The sequence below is a fragment of the Scyliorhinus torazame genome, chromosome 29 (genome assembly GCF_047496885.1).
Source record: "Scyliorhinus torazame isolate Kashiwa2021f chromosome 29, sScyTor2.1, whole genome shotgun sequence".
In the NCBI taxonomy this organism is placed as follows: Eukaryota; Metazoa; Chordata; class Chondrichthyes; order Carcharhiniformes; family Scyliorhinidae; genus Scyliorhinus; species Scyliorhinus torazame.
In genome coordinates, this window is record NC_092735.1 from 41986312 (window position 1) to 42002335 (window position 16024).

Here is a 16024-nt window from a genome sequence, read left to right on the forward strand (position 1 = left end):
CACTTTGAAGATCTGGGGCTGAACTCTCTGATAATGGGCTATGTCGCCGCGCACGCGAGAAAACGGGTGTGAATCACTTCCAGCCGCTGGTCTGCGCACGGGCGCTGTGGTCGCCTGCGGTGGCCGGTCCCGAGAATATAGGCTCCCTCGGGATCACGCGCGCCACCCAATTGGTGGGCCCCGATCGTGAGCCTGGCAGTCCTGGAGGCCCACCCCGGTGACGCATTCGCCCCCTACCAGGGCGGCCGTGGACTGAGTCACGCTGTGGCAGGATCCCCCTCATCCACTCACACCCCTTCCCCACTCACCCCCCTTCCCCACTCACCCCCCTTCCCCACTCACCCCCCTTCCCCACTCACCCCCCTTCCCCACTCACCCCCCTTCCCCGCTCACCCCCCCTTCCCCGCTCACCCCCCTTTCCCACTCACCCCCCTTCCCCACTCACCCCCCTTCCCCACTCACCCCCCTTCCCCACTCACCCCCTTCCCCACTCACACCCCTTCCCCACTCACATCCCCCTTCCCCACTCACATCCCCCTTCCCCACTCACCCCCCTTCCCCGCTCACCCCCCTTTCCCACTCACCCCCCTTCCCCACTCACCCCCCTTCCCCACTCACCCCCCTTCCCGCTCACCCCCCTTTCCCACTCACCCCCCTTCCCCACTCACCCCCCTTCCCCACTCACCCCCCTTCCCCACTCACCCCCTTCCCCACTCACACCCCTTCCCCACTCACATCCCCCTTCCCCACTCACATCCCCCTTCCCCACTCACCCCCCTTCCCCACTCACCCCCTTCCCCACTCACCCCCTTTCCCACTCACACCCCTTCCCCACTCACATCCCCCTTCCCCACTCACACCCCCCTTGCCCACTCACACCCCTTCCCCACTCACACCCCCTTCCCCACTCACGCACCCCTTCCCCACTCACACCCCTTCCCCAGTCACACCCTCCCTCACACACTCACCCTCCCTCACACACTCACACCCCTTCCCCAGTCACACCCTCCCTCACACACTCACCCCCCCTTCCCCACTCACACCCCCCTTCGCCACTCAACCCCCCTTCCCCACTCACCCCCTTCGCCACTCACACCCCCTTCCCCACTCACACCCCTTCCCCAGTCACACCCTGTCTCACACACTCACACCCCTTCCCCACTCACCCCCCTTCCCCACTCACACCCCCCTTCGCCTCTCACCCCCCTTCCCCACTCTCCCCCTTCCCCACTCTCCCCCTTCCCCACTCACACCCCTTCCCCACTCACCCCCCTTCCCCACTCACCCCCCGTCCCCACTCACCCCCCCTTCCCCACTCACCCCCCGTCCCCACTCAGACCCCCTTCCCCACTTACCCCACTTCCTCACTCACCCCCCTTCCCCGCTCACCCCCCTTTCCCACTCACCCCCCTTCCCCACTCACCCCCCTTCCCCACTCACCCCCCCTTCCCCACTCACCCCCTTCCCCACTCACACCCCTTCCCCACTCACATCCCCCTTCCCACTCACATCCCCCTTCCCCACTCACCCCCCTTCCCCGCTCACCCCCCTTTCCCACTCACCCCCCTTCCCCACTCACCCCCCTTCCCCACTCACCCCCCTTCCCCGCTCACCCCCCTTTCCCACTCACCCCCCTTCCCCACTCACCCCCCTTCCCCACTCACCCCCCTTCCCCACTCACCCCCTTCCCCACTCACACCCCTTCCCCACTCACATCCCCCTTCCCCACTCACATCCCCCTTCCCCACTCACCCCCCTTCCCCACTCACCCCCTTCCCCACTCACCCCCTTTCCCACTCACACCCCTTCCCCACTCACATCCCCCTTCCCCACTCACACCCCCCTTGCCCACTCACACCCCTTCCCCACTCACACCCCCTTCCCCACTCACGCACCCCTTCCCCACTCACACCCCTTCCCCAGTCACACCCTCCCTCACACACTCACCCTCCCTCACACACTCACACCCCTTCCCCAGTCACACCCTCCCTCACACACTCACCCCCCCTTCCCCACTCACACCCCCCTTCGCCACTCAACCCCCCTTCCCCACTCACCCCCTTCGCCACTCACACCCCCTTCCCCACTCACACCCCTTCCCCAGTCACACCCTGTCTCACACACTCACACCCCTTCCCCACTCACCCCCCTTCCCCACTCACACCCCCCTTCGCCTCTCACCCCCCTTCCCCACTCTCCCCCTTCCCCACTCTCCCCCTTCCCCACTCACACCCCTTCCCCACTCACCCCCCTTCCCCACTCACCCCCCGTCCCCACTCACCCCCCCTTCCCCACTCACCCCCCGTCCCCACTCAGACCCCCTTCCCCACTTACCCCACTTCCTCACTCACCCCCCCTCCCCACTCACACCCCCCTCCCCACTCACCCCCCTTCCCACTCACACCCCCCTCCTCACTCCCCCCCTTCCCCACTCACCCCCCTTCCCCACTCACCCCCCTTCCCCACTCACCCCCCCTTCCCCACTCACCCCCCTTCCCCACTCACCCCCCTTCCCCACTCACACCCCTTCCCCACTCACACCCCCATCCCCACTCACACACCCTTCCCCACTCACCCCCCCTCCCCACTCACCTCCCCCTCCCCACTCACACCCCCCTCCCCACTCACACCCCTTCCCCACTCACACCCCCCACCCCACTCACACCCCCTTCCCCACTCACAACCCCCACCCCACTCACCCCCCCCACCCCACTCACCCCCTCCCCACTCACACCCCCCTCCCCATTCACACCCCCCTCACCCACTCACACCCCCCTCCCCACTCACACCCCCTTCCCCACTCACATCCCTTCCCCACTCACATCCCCCTCCCCACTCACACCCCCCCTCACCCACTCACACCCCCCTACCCACTCACACCCGCTCCTTCCCCACTCACACCCCCCCACCACTCACACCCCCTCACCCAATCACACCCCCGTCACCCAATCATCCCCCTCACCCATAGAACATAGAACATTACAGCGCAGTACAGGCCCTTCGGCCCTCGATGTTGCGCCGACCTGTGAAACCACTCTAAAGCCCATTTACACTATTCCCTTATCGTCCATATGTCTATCCAATGACCATTTGAATACCCTTAGTGTTGGCGAGTCCACTACTGTTGCAGGCAGGGCATTCCACACCCTTACTACTCTCTGAGTGAAGAACCTACCTCTGACATCTGTCTTATATCTATCACCCCTCAATTTAAAGCTATGTCCCCTCGTGCTAGACATCACATCTGAGGAAAAAGGCTCTCACTGTCCACCCTATCCAATCCTCTGATCATCTTGTATGCCTCAATTAAGTCACCACTTAACCTTCTTCTCTCTAATGAAAACAGCCTCAAGTCCCTCAGTCTTTCCTCATAAGATCTTCCCTCCATACCAGGCAACATTCTGGTAAATCTCCTCTGCACCCTTTCCAATGCTTCCACATCCTTCCGATAATGCGGCGACCAAAATTGCACGCAATATTCCAAATGCGGCCGCACCAGAGTGTTGTACAGCTGCAACATGACCTCATGGCTCTGAAACCCAATCCCTCTACCAATAAAAGCTAACACACCGTACGCCTTCTTAACAACCCTCTCAACCTGAGTGGCAACTTTCAGGGATCTATGTACATGGACACCGAGATCTCTCTGCTCATCCACACTACCAAGAATCTCTACATTAGCCCAGTACTCTGTCTTCCTGTTATTCCTTCCAAAATGAATCACCTCACACTTTTCTGCATTAAACTCCATTTGCCACCTCTCAGCCCAGCACTGCAGCTTATCTATGTCCCTCTGTAACTTGTAACATTCTTCCCGCACTGTCCACAACTCCACCGACTTTAGTGTCATCTGCAAATTTACTCACCCATCCTTCTACACCCTCCTCCAGGTCATTTATAAAAATGACAAGCAGCAGTGGCCCCAGAACAGATCCTTGTGGTACACCACTAGTAACTGGACTCCAGTCTGAACACTTCTCATCAACCACCACCCTTTGTCATCTTCCAGCCAGCCAATTTCTGATCCAAACTGCTAAATCTCCCTGAATCCCATGCTTCCTTATTTTCTGCAGTAGCCTACCGTGGGGAACCTTATCAAACGCTTTACTGAAATCCATATACACCACATCAACTGCTTTACCCTCATCCACCTGTTTGGTCACCTTCTCAAAGAACTCAATAAGGTTTGTGAGGCATGACCTACCCTTCACAAAACCGTGTTGACTATGTCTAATCAAATTATTCCTTTCCAGATGATTATGCACCCTATCTCTTATAAACCTTTCCAAGATTTTGCCCACAACAGCAGTAAGGCTCACTGGTCTATAGTTACCGGGGTTGTCTCCACTCCCCTTCTTTAACAAGGGGACAACATTTGCTATCCTCCAGTCTTCTGGCACTATTCCTGTTGACAAAGGTGACTTAAAGATCAAAGCCAAAGGCTCAGCAATCTCCTCCCTAGCTTCCCAGAGAATCCTAGGATAAATCCCATCCGGCCCAGGGGACTTATCTATTTTCTCACTTTCCAGAATTGCTAACACCTCCTCCTTATGAATCTCAAGCTCTTCTAGTCTAGTAGCCTGAATCTCAGTATTCTCCTCAACAACATTGTCTTTTTCCTGTGTGAATACTGACGAAAAATATTCATTTAGCACGTCTCCTAACTCCTCGGACTCCAAGCACATCTTCCCACTACTGTCCTTGACTGGCCCTACTCTTACCCTAGTCATTCTTTTATTCATGACATATCTATAGAAAGCTTTAGGGTTATCCTTGATCCTACCTGCAAAAGTCTTCTCATGTCCCCTCCGAGCTCTTCTTAGCTCTCTCTTTAGGTCCTTCCTAGCTAACTTGTAACTCTCGAGCACCCTAACTGAACCTTCATGTCTCATCTTTACATAAATCTCCTTCTTCCTCTTGACAAGTGTTTCGACTGCTTTAGTAAACCACGGTTCCCTCACTCGACCACTTCCTCCCTGCCTGACAGGTACATACTTATCAAGGACAAGCAGTAGCTGTTCCTTGAACAAGCTCCACATTTCCATTGTGCCCATCCCCTGCAGTTTTCCTCTCCATCTGATGCATCCTAAGTCTTGCCTCATCGCATCATAATTGCCTTTCCCCCAGATATAACTCTTGCCCTGCGGTATATACCTATCCCTTTCCATCACTAAAGTAAACGTAATCGAATTGTGGTCAGTATCACCAAAGTGCTCACTTACCTCCAAATCTCACACCTGTCCTGGTTCATTACCCAGTACCAAATCCAATATGGCCTCGCCTCTCGTTGGCCTATCTACATACTGTGTCAGGAAACCCTCCTACACACATTGGACAAAAACGGACCCATCTAAAGTACTCGAACTATAGGGATTCCAGTCAATATTTGGAAAGTTAAAGTCCCCCATAACAACTACCATAAGAACATAAGAACTAGGAACAGGAGTAGGCCATCTGGCCCCTCGAGCCTGCTCCGCCATTTAATGAGATCATGGCTGATCTTTGTGGACTCAGCTCCACTCTCCGGCCCGTACACCATATCCCCGAATCCCTTTATTCTTTAGAAAGGTATCTATCTTTTTCTTAAAAACGTTTAAAGAAGGAGCCTCAACTGCTTCACTGGGCAAGGAATTCCAGAGATTCACAACCCTTTGGGTGAAGAAGTTCCTCCTACACTCCGTCCTAAATCTACTTCCCCTTATTTTGAGGCTATGCCCCCTAGTTCTGCTTTCCCCGACCAGTGGAAACAACCTGCCCGCATCTATCCTATTTATTCCCTTCATAATTTTATATGTTTCAATAAGATCCCCCCGCATCCTTCTAAACTCCAATGAGTACAGTCCCAGTCTACTCAACCTCTCATCATAATCTAACCCCCTCAACTCTGGGATCAACCTAGTGAATCTCCTCTGCACTCCCTCCAGCGCCAATATGTCCTTTCTCAGGTAAGGAGACCAAAACTGAACACAATACTCCAGATGCGGCCTCACCAACACCCTATACAATTGAAGCATAACCTCACTAGTCTTGAACTCCATCCCTCTAGCAATGAAAGACAAAACTCGATTAGCCTTCTTAATCATCTGTTGCACCTGCACACCAACTTTTTGCGACTCGTGCACCAGCACACCCAGGTCCCTCTGCACAGCAGCGTGTTTTAACATCTTACCATTTGAATAATAATCCATTCTGCTGTTATTCCTCCCAAAATGGATAGCCTCACACTTGGCAACATTGAATTCCATCTGCCAGACCCTAGCCCATTCACTTAGCCTATCCGAATCCCTCTGCAGACTTCCGGTATCCTCTGCCCTTTTTGTTTTACCACTCATCTTAGTGTCGTCTGCAAACTTTGACACATTGCACTTGGTCCCCAACTCCAAATCGTCTATGTAAATTGTGATCAACTGCAGGCCCAACACTGATCCTTGAGGGACCCCACTAGTTACAGGTTGCCAACCAGAGAAACACCCATTTATCCCCACTCTCTGCTTTCTGTTAGTTAACCAATCCTCTACCCATGCTACCACTTTACCCTCAATGCCATGCATCTTTAGTTTATGCAGCAACCTTTTGTGTGGCACCTTGTCAAAAGCTTTCTGGAAATCCAGATATACCACATCTATTGGCTCCCCCTTATCTACTGCACTGGTAACCTCCTCAAAAAATTCTACCAAATTAGTCAGACACGACCTACCCTTTGTGAACCCATGCTGCGTCTGCCCAATGGAACAATTTCCCTCCAGGTGCCCCGCTATTTCCTCCTTAATGATAGATTCCAGCATTTTCCCTGCAACCGAAGTTAAGCTTACCGGCCTATAATTACCCGCTTTCTGCCGACCTCCTTTTTTAAACAGTGGTGTCACGTTTGCTACTTTCCAATCCTCTGGGACCACCCCAGAGTCTAGTGAATTTTGATAAATTATCACTAGTGCGTTTACAATTTCCCTCGCCATCTCTTTTAATAATCTGGGATGCATCCCATCAGGGCCAGGAGACTTGTCTACCTTTAGCCCCATTAGCTTGCCCAATACTGCCTCCTTAGTGATTACAATCATCTCAAGGTCCTCACCTATCATATCTTTATTTCCATCAGTCACTGGCATGTTATTTGTGTCCTCCAGTGTGAAGACTGACCCAAAAAACCTGTTCAGCTCCTCAGCCATTTCCCCGTCTCCTATTATTAAATCTCCCTTCTCATCTTCCAAAGGACCAATATTTACCTTAGCCACTCTTTTTTGTCTTATATATTTGTAGAAGCTTTTACTATCTGCTTTTATGTTCTGAGCCAGTTTACTTTCATAGTCTACCTTACTCTTCTTTATAGCTTTTTTAGTAGCTTTCTGTTGACCCCTAAAGACTTCCCAGTCCTCTAGTCTCCCACTAATTTTGCCACTTTGTATGTTTTTTCCTTCAATTTGATACTCTCCCTCACCTCCTTAGATATCCACGGTCGATTTTTCCCCTTTCGACCGTCTTTCTTTTTTGTCGGGAGGAACCTTTTCTGAACACTGTGAAAGATCGCTCGGAAGGTTCTCCACTGTTCCTCAACTGCTTCACCATGAAGTCTTTGCTCCCAGTCTACCTTAGCTAGTTCTTCTCTCATCCCATTGTAATCGCCTTTGTTTAAGCACAAAACACTAGTGTTTGATTTTACCTTGTCATCCTCCAACTGTATTTTAAATTCCACCACATTGTGGTCGCTCCTTCCTAGAGGATCCTGAACTATGAGATCATTAATCAATCCTGCCTCATTACACAGGACCAGATCTAGGACCGCTTGTTCCCTTGTAGGTTCCATTACATACTGTTCCAGGAAATTATCCCGGACACATTCTATAAACTCCTCCTCAAGGCTGCCTTTACCAACCTGGTTAAACCAATCGATATGCAGATTAAAATCTCCCATGATAATCGCTCTACCATTTCTACATGCATCCGTTATTTCTTTGCCTATTGCCTGCCCTACCATCCTGTTACTATTTGGTGGCCTGTAGACTACTCCTATCAGTGACCTTTTCGCCTTACTATTCCTGATTTCCACCCAAATTGATTCAACCTTGTCCTCCATAGCACCAATATCATCCCTTACTTTTGCCCGGATGCCATCCTTAAACAACAAAGCTACACCACCGCCCTTACCGTCCATTCTATCCTTTCATATAGTCTGATACCCTTGGATATTTAACTCCCAGTCGTGACCATCTTTGAACCATGTTTCAGTAATGGCCACTAAATCATAGTCATTCACGATGATTTGCGCCAGCAACTCATTTACCTTATTTCGTATACTACGAGCATTCAGGTAAAGTACACTTATGCTGTTTTTTATGTCTTTGTTATGAATCCTAACACCTTGATCAGTAACTTTTCGCAAATTATTTTTCCTCTTACTCTTTCTCCTAATTTTCCTTGTCTTTGAACCCATATCTCTACATAATAACCTGTCACGTAACCTGCTGCCTTGATCTCCATTAACCATTGTACTGTCCATAGCTTTACACTTCCCTTCCCCCCAACTTGCTAGTTTAAAGTCCTTGTGACCAACCTATTTATCCTATTCGCTAGAACACTGGTCCCAGAATGGTTCAGGTGAAGACCGTCCCAACGGTACAGGTCCCTCCTGCCCCAGTACTGATGCCAATGCCCCATGAAATGGAATCCCTCTTTCCCGCACCACTCCTTTAACCACGTGTTAACTTCCCTAATTTTCTCAACCCTATGCCAATTGGCACGTGGCTCGGGTAGTAATCCAGAGATTATAACCCTGGAGGACCTGTTCTTTAACTTAGTCCCTAGTGTTTGATAATCCCCAAACAGGTCCTCTTTCCTAGTCTTACCTATGTTGTTAGTCCCAATGTGAACCACAACAACTGGATCCTCCCCCTCCCTCTCCAAAATCCTTTCAAGCCAATCAGCGATGTCCCTCACCCTGGCACCGGGCAGGCAACATACCATGCGGGACTCTCGATCTGGCTTACAAAGGATGCCATCAATCCCGCTAATTATAGAATCCCCTACAACTACCACTTGTCTTTTTGCTCCCCCCTCTTGAATGGCTTCCTGTACCACAATGCAGTGGTCAGTCAACGCATCCTCCCTACAGCCCTCTTCCTCATCCACACAGGGAGCAAGTACCTCATACCTGTTGGACAAGGTCAAGGGCTAAGGCTCCTCAACTCCTAAACTCAGGATCCCCCCTACCTGCCTCCCTTGCAGTCACACCACTCTGTCCCTGCCCACTGACTGAATTAACAGTACTTATTCTACCGGGTGTGACTGCCTCCTGAAACAAAGCGTCCAGGTAATTTTCCCCCTCCCTGATGTGCCGCAGTGTGTGCAGCTCGGTCTCCAGCTCATCAATTCTGAGCTGAAGTTCCTCGAGCAGCCAACACTTGCTGCAGATGTGGTCACTGACGGTCTCAATGGGATCCACCAGTTCCACCATCATACAGCAACAGCACATCACCTGTCCAGCCATATTCAATTAGTTAATTAATTTAAATAATAATTTTTTTTTAATTTTTTTTATATAACCTCAAGGATAAACCTGAACACCAACAAAAACACAGCCCTCTCTCGCCACTCACCCGAACTCAGTCACTCACCTAAACTCAGATGCACTCTGTTCCAATCAGCACTCCGTGTCTAAAGGCACTCCTGCCACACCTTTTGTGCATTCACCTCTCCCAGCACTGTCCCGGCTCTCTCCTCCCGCGCTTCTTAAATCTCCCGGCTCTCTCCTCCCGCGCTGTTTTCGCTGTCCCGGCTCTCTCTCCTCTCGCGCTGTTTTCGCTGTCCCGGCTCTCTCCTCCCGCGCTTTTAAAATCTCCCAGCTCTCTCCTCCCGCGCTGTTTTCGCTGTCCCGGCTCTCTCTGCTCTCGCGCTGTTTACCCTGTTGCTTTCGCTCCTATTCAGAATCATCTTTGCAATCCTTTCCTCTACATCTCTGGAACTTTTCGGAGGCCTATAGAAAACCCCTATCAGGGTGACCTCTCCTTTCCTGTTTCTAACCTCAGCCCATACTACCTCAATCGATGAGTCCTCATCAAATGTCCTTTCTGCCACCGTAATACTGTCCTTGACTAACAATGCCACCCCTCCCCCTCTTTTATCACCTTCCCTGAGCTTACTGAAATATCTAAACCCCGGCACCTGCAACAACCATTCCTGTCCCTGCTCTATCAATGTCTCTGAAATGGCCACAACATCGAAGTCCCAGGTACCAACCCATGCCGCACGTTCACCCACCTTATTCCGAATGCCCCTGGCATTGAAGAAGACACACTTTAAACCACCTTCCTGCCTGCCGGTACACTCCTGCAACTTTAAAACCTTACTCATGACCTCACTACTCTCAGCCTCCTGTATACTGGAGCTACAATTCAGGTTCCCAAGCCCCTGCTGAACTAGTTTAAACCCTCCCGAAGAGCATTAGCAAATTTCCCCCCCAGGATATTGGTACCCCTCTGGTCCAGATGTAGACCATCCCGTTTGTAGAGGTCCCACCGACCCCAGAATGAGCCCCAATTATCCAGAAATCTGAAACCCTCCCTCCTGCACCGTCCCTGTAGCCACGTGTTCAACTCCTCTCTTTCCCTATTCCTTCTCTCGCTATCACGTGGCACGGGTAACAACCCAGAGATAATAACTCTGTTTGTCCTGGATCTAAGTTTCCACCCTAGCTCCCTGAATTCCTGCCTTACATCCCTATCCCTTTTCCTACCTATGTCGTTGGTACCTATGTGGACCACGACTTGGGGCTGCTAACTATGGAGTCTCCAATGACTAATGCTCTACTCCTCTCCCCCCTTCCCTTCTGAGCACCGGGGACAGACTCTGTGCCAGAGACCTGTACCCCATGGCTTACCCCTGGTAAGTGCCCTCCCCCAACAGTACCAAAGCGGTATACTTGTTACTAAGGGGAACGACCAATGGGGATCCCTGCACTGACTGCTTCCTCCCAGCCCCTCTCACCTTCACCCATCTATCTTTATTCTTCTGAGTAACTGCATCCCTGAAGCTTCTATCTATGACCACCTCTGCCTCCCGAATGATCCGAAGTTCATCCAGCTCCAGCTCCAGTTCCCTAACGCGGTTTCTGAGGAGCTGGAGATGGGTGCACTTCCCACAGATAAAATCAGCAGAGACACTGACGGCGTCCCTCACCTCAAACATTCTGCAGGAGGAACATTGAACTACCTTCCCTGCCACCCCCTCTAGATAAAAAAAGAAAAAGAAAGAAAGAGCTTACCTGTTATTCACTCACACTCCCCCCCCCCACCACTCACACCTCCCTCACCCACTCACACACCCCTCACACACTCACACCCCCTTCACCCCCTGATCCCCCAGTCACCCACTCACACCCCCCTCACCCACTCACACCCCCCTCACCCACTCACACCCCCCCTCACCCACTCACCCCCCCTCACCCACTCAAACCACCCACACCCACTCACAGCCCCCTCACCCACTCAAACCCCCCACACCCACTCACACCCCCCTCACCCACTCACACCCCCCTCACCCACTCACCCCCCCCTCACCCACTCACACCCCCTTCACCCACTCACGTCCCCCTCACTCACTCATACCCCCTCCCCACTCACACCCTCCTCCCCACTCTCACCCCCCTCCCCACTCACACTCCCCTCACCCACTCAAACCCCCCTCACCCACTCACACACCCTCCCCACTCACACCCTCCTCCCCACTCTCACCCCCCTCCCCACTCACACTCCCCTCACCCACTCAAACCCCCCTCACCCACTCACACCCCCCTCCCCACTCTCACCCCCCTCCCCACTCACACTCCCCTCACCCACTGAAACACCCGTCACCCACTCACACCCTCCTCCCCACTCACCCCCCCACTCACACCCTCCTTCCCACCCACACCCCCTCACCCACTTACACCCCCTCACCCACTCAAACCCCCCTCACCCACTCACACCCCCCTCATCCCCTCACCCACTCACACCCCCCTCATCCCCTCACCCACTCACCCTCCCTCCCCACTCACACCCTCCTCCCCACTCACACCCCCCCCCACTCACACCCCCCTCCCCACTCACACCCTCCTCCCCACTCACACCCCCCCACTCACACCACCCTCCCCACTCACACCCTCCTCCCCATTCACACCCCCTCACCCACTCAAACCCCCCTCACCCAGTCACACCCACCTCACCCCCCTCACCCACTCAAACCCCCTCACCCACTCACACCCCCCTCCCCACTCACACCCCCCTCCCCACTCACACTCCCCTCACCCACTGAAACACCCCTCACCCACTCACACCCCCCTCACCCACTCACATCCCCCTCACCCACTCACACCCCCCTCACCCACTCACATCCCCCTCACCCACTCACACCCCCCACACCCACTCACACCCCCCTCACCCACTCACACCCCCTCACCCACTCACACCCCCCTCACCCACTCACCCCCCTCACCCACTCACACCCCCTTCACCCACTCACATCCCCCTCACCCACTCATACACCCTCCCCACTCACACCCTCCTCCCACTCTCACCCCCCTCCCCACTCACACTCCCCTCACCCACTCAAACCCCCCTCACCCACTCACACACCCTCCCCACTCACACCCTCCTTCCCACTCTCACCCCCCTCCCCACTCACACTCCCCTCACCCACTCAAACCCCCCTCACCCACTCACACCCCCCTCCCCACTCTCACCCCCCTCCCCACTCACACTCCCCTCACCCACTGAAACACCCGTCACCCACTCACACCCTCCTCCCCACTCACCCCCCCACTCACACCCTCCTTCCCACCCACACCCCCTCACCCACTTACACCCCCTCACCCACTCAAACCCCCCTCACCCACTCACACCCCCCTCATCCCCTCACCCACTCACCCCCCCTCCCCACTCACACCCTCCTCCCCACTCACACCCCCCCCACTCACACCCCCCCTCCCCACTCACACCCTCCTCCCCACTCACACACCCCCACTCACACCACCCTCCCCACTCACACCCTCCTCCGCATTCACACCCCCCTCACCCACTCAAACCCCCCTCACCCAGTCACACCCACCTCACCCCCCTCACCCACTCAAACCCCCTCACCCACTCACACCCCCCTCCCCACTCACACCCCCCTCACCCACTCACATCCCCCTCACCCACTCACACCCCCCTCACCCACTCACATCCCCCTCACCCACTCACACCCCCCTCCCCACTCACACCCCCCTCACCCACTCAAACTCCCCTCACCCACTCACCCCCCCTCCCCACTCACACCCCCCTCCCCACTCACACTCCCCTCACCCACTCACACCCCCCTCACCCACTCACACCCCCCTCCCCACTCACACCCCACTCCCCACTCACAGCCCCCTCAACCTCCAGCTGTTCCACCTACAACCTCCACTGCGGCCATTGGGCATCCCCCTGAAGTTCCTGCGACGTGTGGCCAGAAACCATAATCGCCGAATACTCCGAGTTGCCCACCCAGCGACAGCAAGGCCGTGTCGAATTTACAGTATACCCAGTGCACAGTAAATAGTACGAGACCTCCTTCACCCTCCCAAACCTCCACCGGTCCACACCTCACCCCTCCCCATGCGCTCTATGAGCGCCCTCAACACCCCAGCCAACGGCAACACCCTCGACGACTTAGGACTTGGCCAGTTCAAACTTGGCTCTAATCCCGCCATGATCAGCTGATGCGTGTCCTGGTCCAGAATCCTCCCTAACATCCGCCACATGAAGTCCATGTCATCCCAATTTGAGGACCATCGGCATCACCTCCAAGTTCCCACTGACCATCAATATCTCCTCCCCCCCTGGATTGCCCACAATGCTCCTCACCTCAAAAGCCACTCTCTTAATAACCACCCCCTTGTCTTCATGTCCAACCCCGAGTGAAACACCTGTCCCACCCACCCCTTCCCCAGCCTCGTCTGATCCCCCAACTTCAGGTGAGTCTCCTGTAAGAACACAAGGTCCACGTTCAGACTCCACAAGTGGCCAAAAACATGCGTCTGTTTAACCAGCTCATTCAACCCTCACAAGCTCCGCGTGTCTAGCCTGGTCGGGGGTTCCTCCCCCTCACCCCGCCGACCATACCCCTTTCTAAGCCAGTCCCTGGCCTGTGTCACGGGTCCTTCTCGGCCCACCCCCAGATGTCCACCACCATCTCTCCCTTCCTAACTGCGTCATACCCACCATGCCCATGTCCTCTCCCCCACACAGCTGAACAAAGAACCAACCCAATCCCCCCTCCCCCACACCTTCCTCCTGACAACCCCCCACTTCACTCCCATTAAGGAGCCTGCCCAGCTAGTATGGTGCCCCCGCCCAAGGCCTGTGACCTCCCTCACCGTCACAGTCCACCCCCCCCCCATCCTCCCAACCACCAACAAATAAAAAGAAACAAAAGGAACACTCACCCTCTCCAGTCCCTTGTCGCTCTCTGCCTCCATCCACCCACCCAATGTGCCCCACAATTTACACAAAGCTCCTCTCCAAAGCCCAGTGCCCTCACACTCCTCCCAGTCCATGGTCCTTCGTAAAGTCCATCACCTCCGGTGAGTCAAAATAAAACTCCTGTTCCTGATGTATCACCCACACGTGGGCAGGGTACAAAATCCCAAAGTTTACCCATTTCCTGTCGAGGGCGGCCTTTATCTGGTTATACCAGACCCTCTGCTTGGCCAGCTCTAACCCAAGTCCTGATAAATCCGCAGCTCACTCTCTTCCCAGGTGCACCTCCTGGTCTGCCGCGCCCATTTCAAGATCTTCTCTTTATCCAGATACCGATGCAGCCTCAACCCATTGCCCTTGGTGGCTCCCCTCAGCGCTCGGTGTGCCCGACTCACCTCTAGGGGCCGGTCAAAGGCCCCCTCCCCCATCAGCTTCTCCAGCTTGCTGACTGCAAACTTGGCAGCATCCACCGGGCATCCCAATCATCCTCAGATTCTGCCTCCTGGAGCAGTTCTCAAAGTCCTCCAACTTCTCTCTCAGCTTCTTCTGGCTGCTCATAACCATGCCCATCCCCACCTCCAGCTGATCCTCATGCTCCACCACTGAGTCCTCCACCTCCTGGATCGCCAGGACCTGAGCCTCTGCTCCACCCGCTCAATCGCCGCCCTAAGCGGCTCCACCACCTGGGCCAAATCCGCTAAGGCCTCTTTCCTCTGCTGTTGGAATTTGCCATTTAGGAACTCCACCAGCTGCTCCATCGACCACTGGGCGGCAGCGCTGGCCCCTTGACCCTCCGCCATTTTCACCTGTGTCGCACCTTGAAAACCTTCCTGCTCCAACGGCTCTCTCTTCCTCGTGGTGCTCCTCCTCTGCTGATCCATACGCCAACCAAATATGTGCAGGTTAGGTGGATTAGCCATGATAAATTGTCCTTAGTGTCCAAAATTGTCCTTAGTGATGGGTGGGGTTACTGGGTTATGGGGATAGGGTCGAGGTGTGGACCTTGGGTAGGGTGCTCTTTCCAAGAGCTGGTGTAGACTCGATGGGCCGAATGGCTTCCTTCTGCACAATAAATTCTATGAAATCTATGAAACCTCACCAGAGGAGCATTACCTTCCTCTGGCACTCATTCACCTTTTGCCGTCAAACACCACACAATTCGGGTGAGGAAGCACTGAATAAATCCACCTTGAGCAGGAGCCACCAAATATGTGATCACCCACTCCATGGCTGCCACCGGATGTCCTCTCTAGTTTCACATTTGAAGGCCATTTCAAATGAGGAATTGGCCTTGTTAGTTGTGACAGCACTTCGCGCTCCTGAACTGAGACCAGGTCCACCAAGATGCCTGGGCTGCAGGAATCATCACCATTACCGGGATTCCCCATGTCCAGGGGACAATCAATGGTATGCTTGTCACCCTGTGAGTACCAGGGCATCAGGGAGTGCCCTATATTAACAGGAAGGGGTTCCACACCCTGAATGTTCAGATCGTGTGTGACCACCACATGATCATGCACGTGTGTGCCTGCTACCCTGGTAGCATGTTTGACAGC

The 16024-nt window shown here is 54.3% G+C and overlaps 1 protein-coding gene across 1 annotated transcript in view; it reads left to right on the forward strand.

Moving 5' to 3' along the window:
- Positions 1-16024, forward strand: part of LOC140404159 (circularly permutated Ras protein 1-like) — a 175850-nt gene that overhangs the window by 113018 nt on the left and 46808 nt on the right. The gene's annotated exons all lie outside the window — the stretch shown is intronic.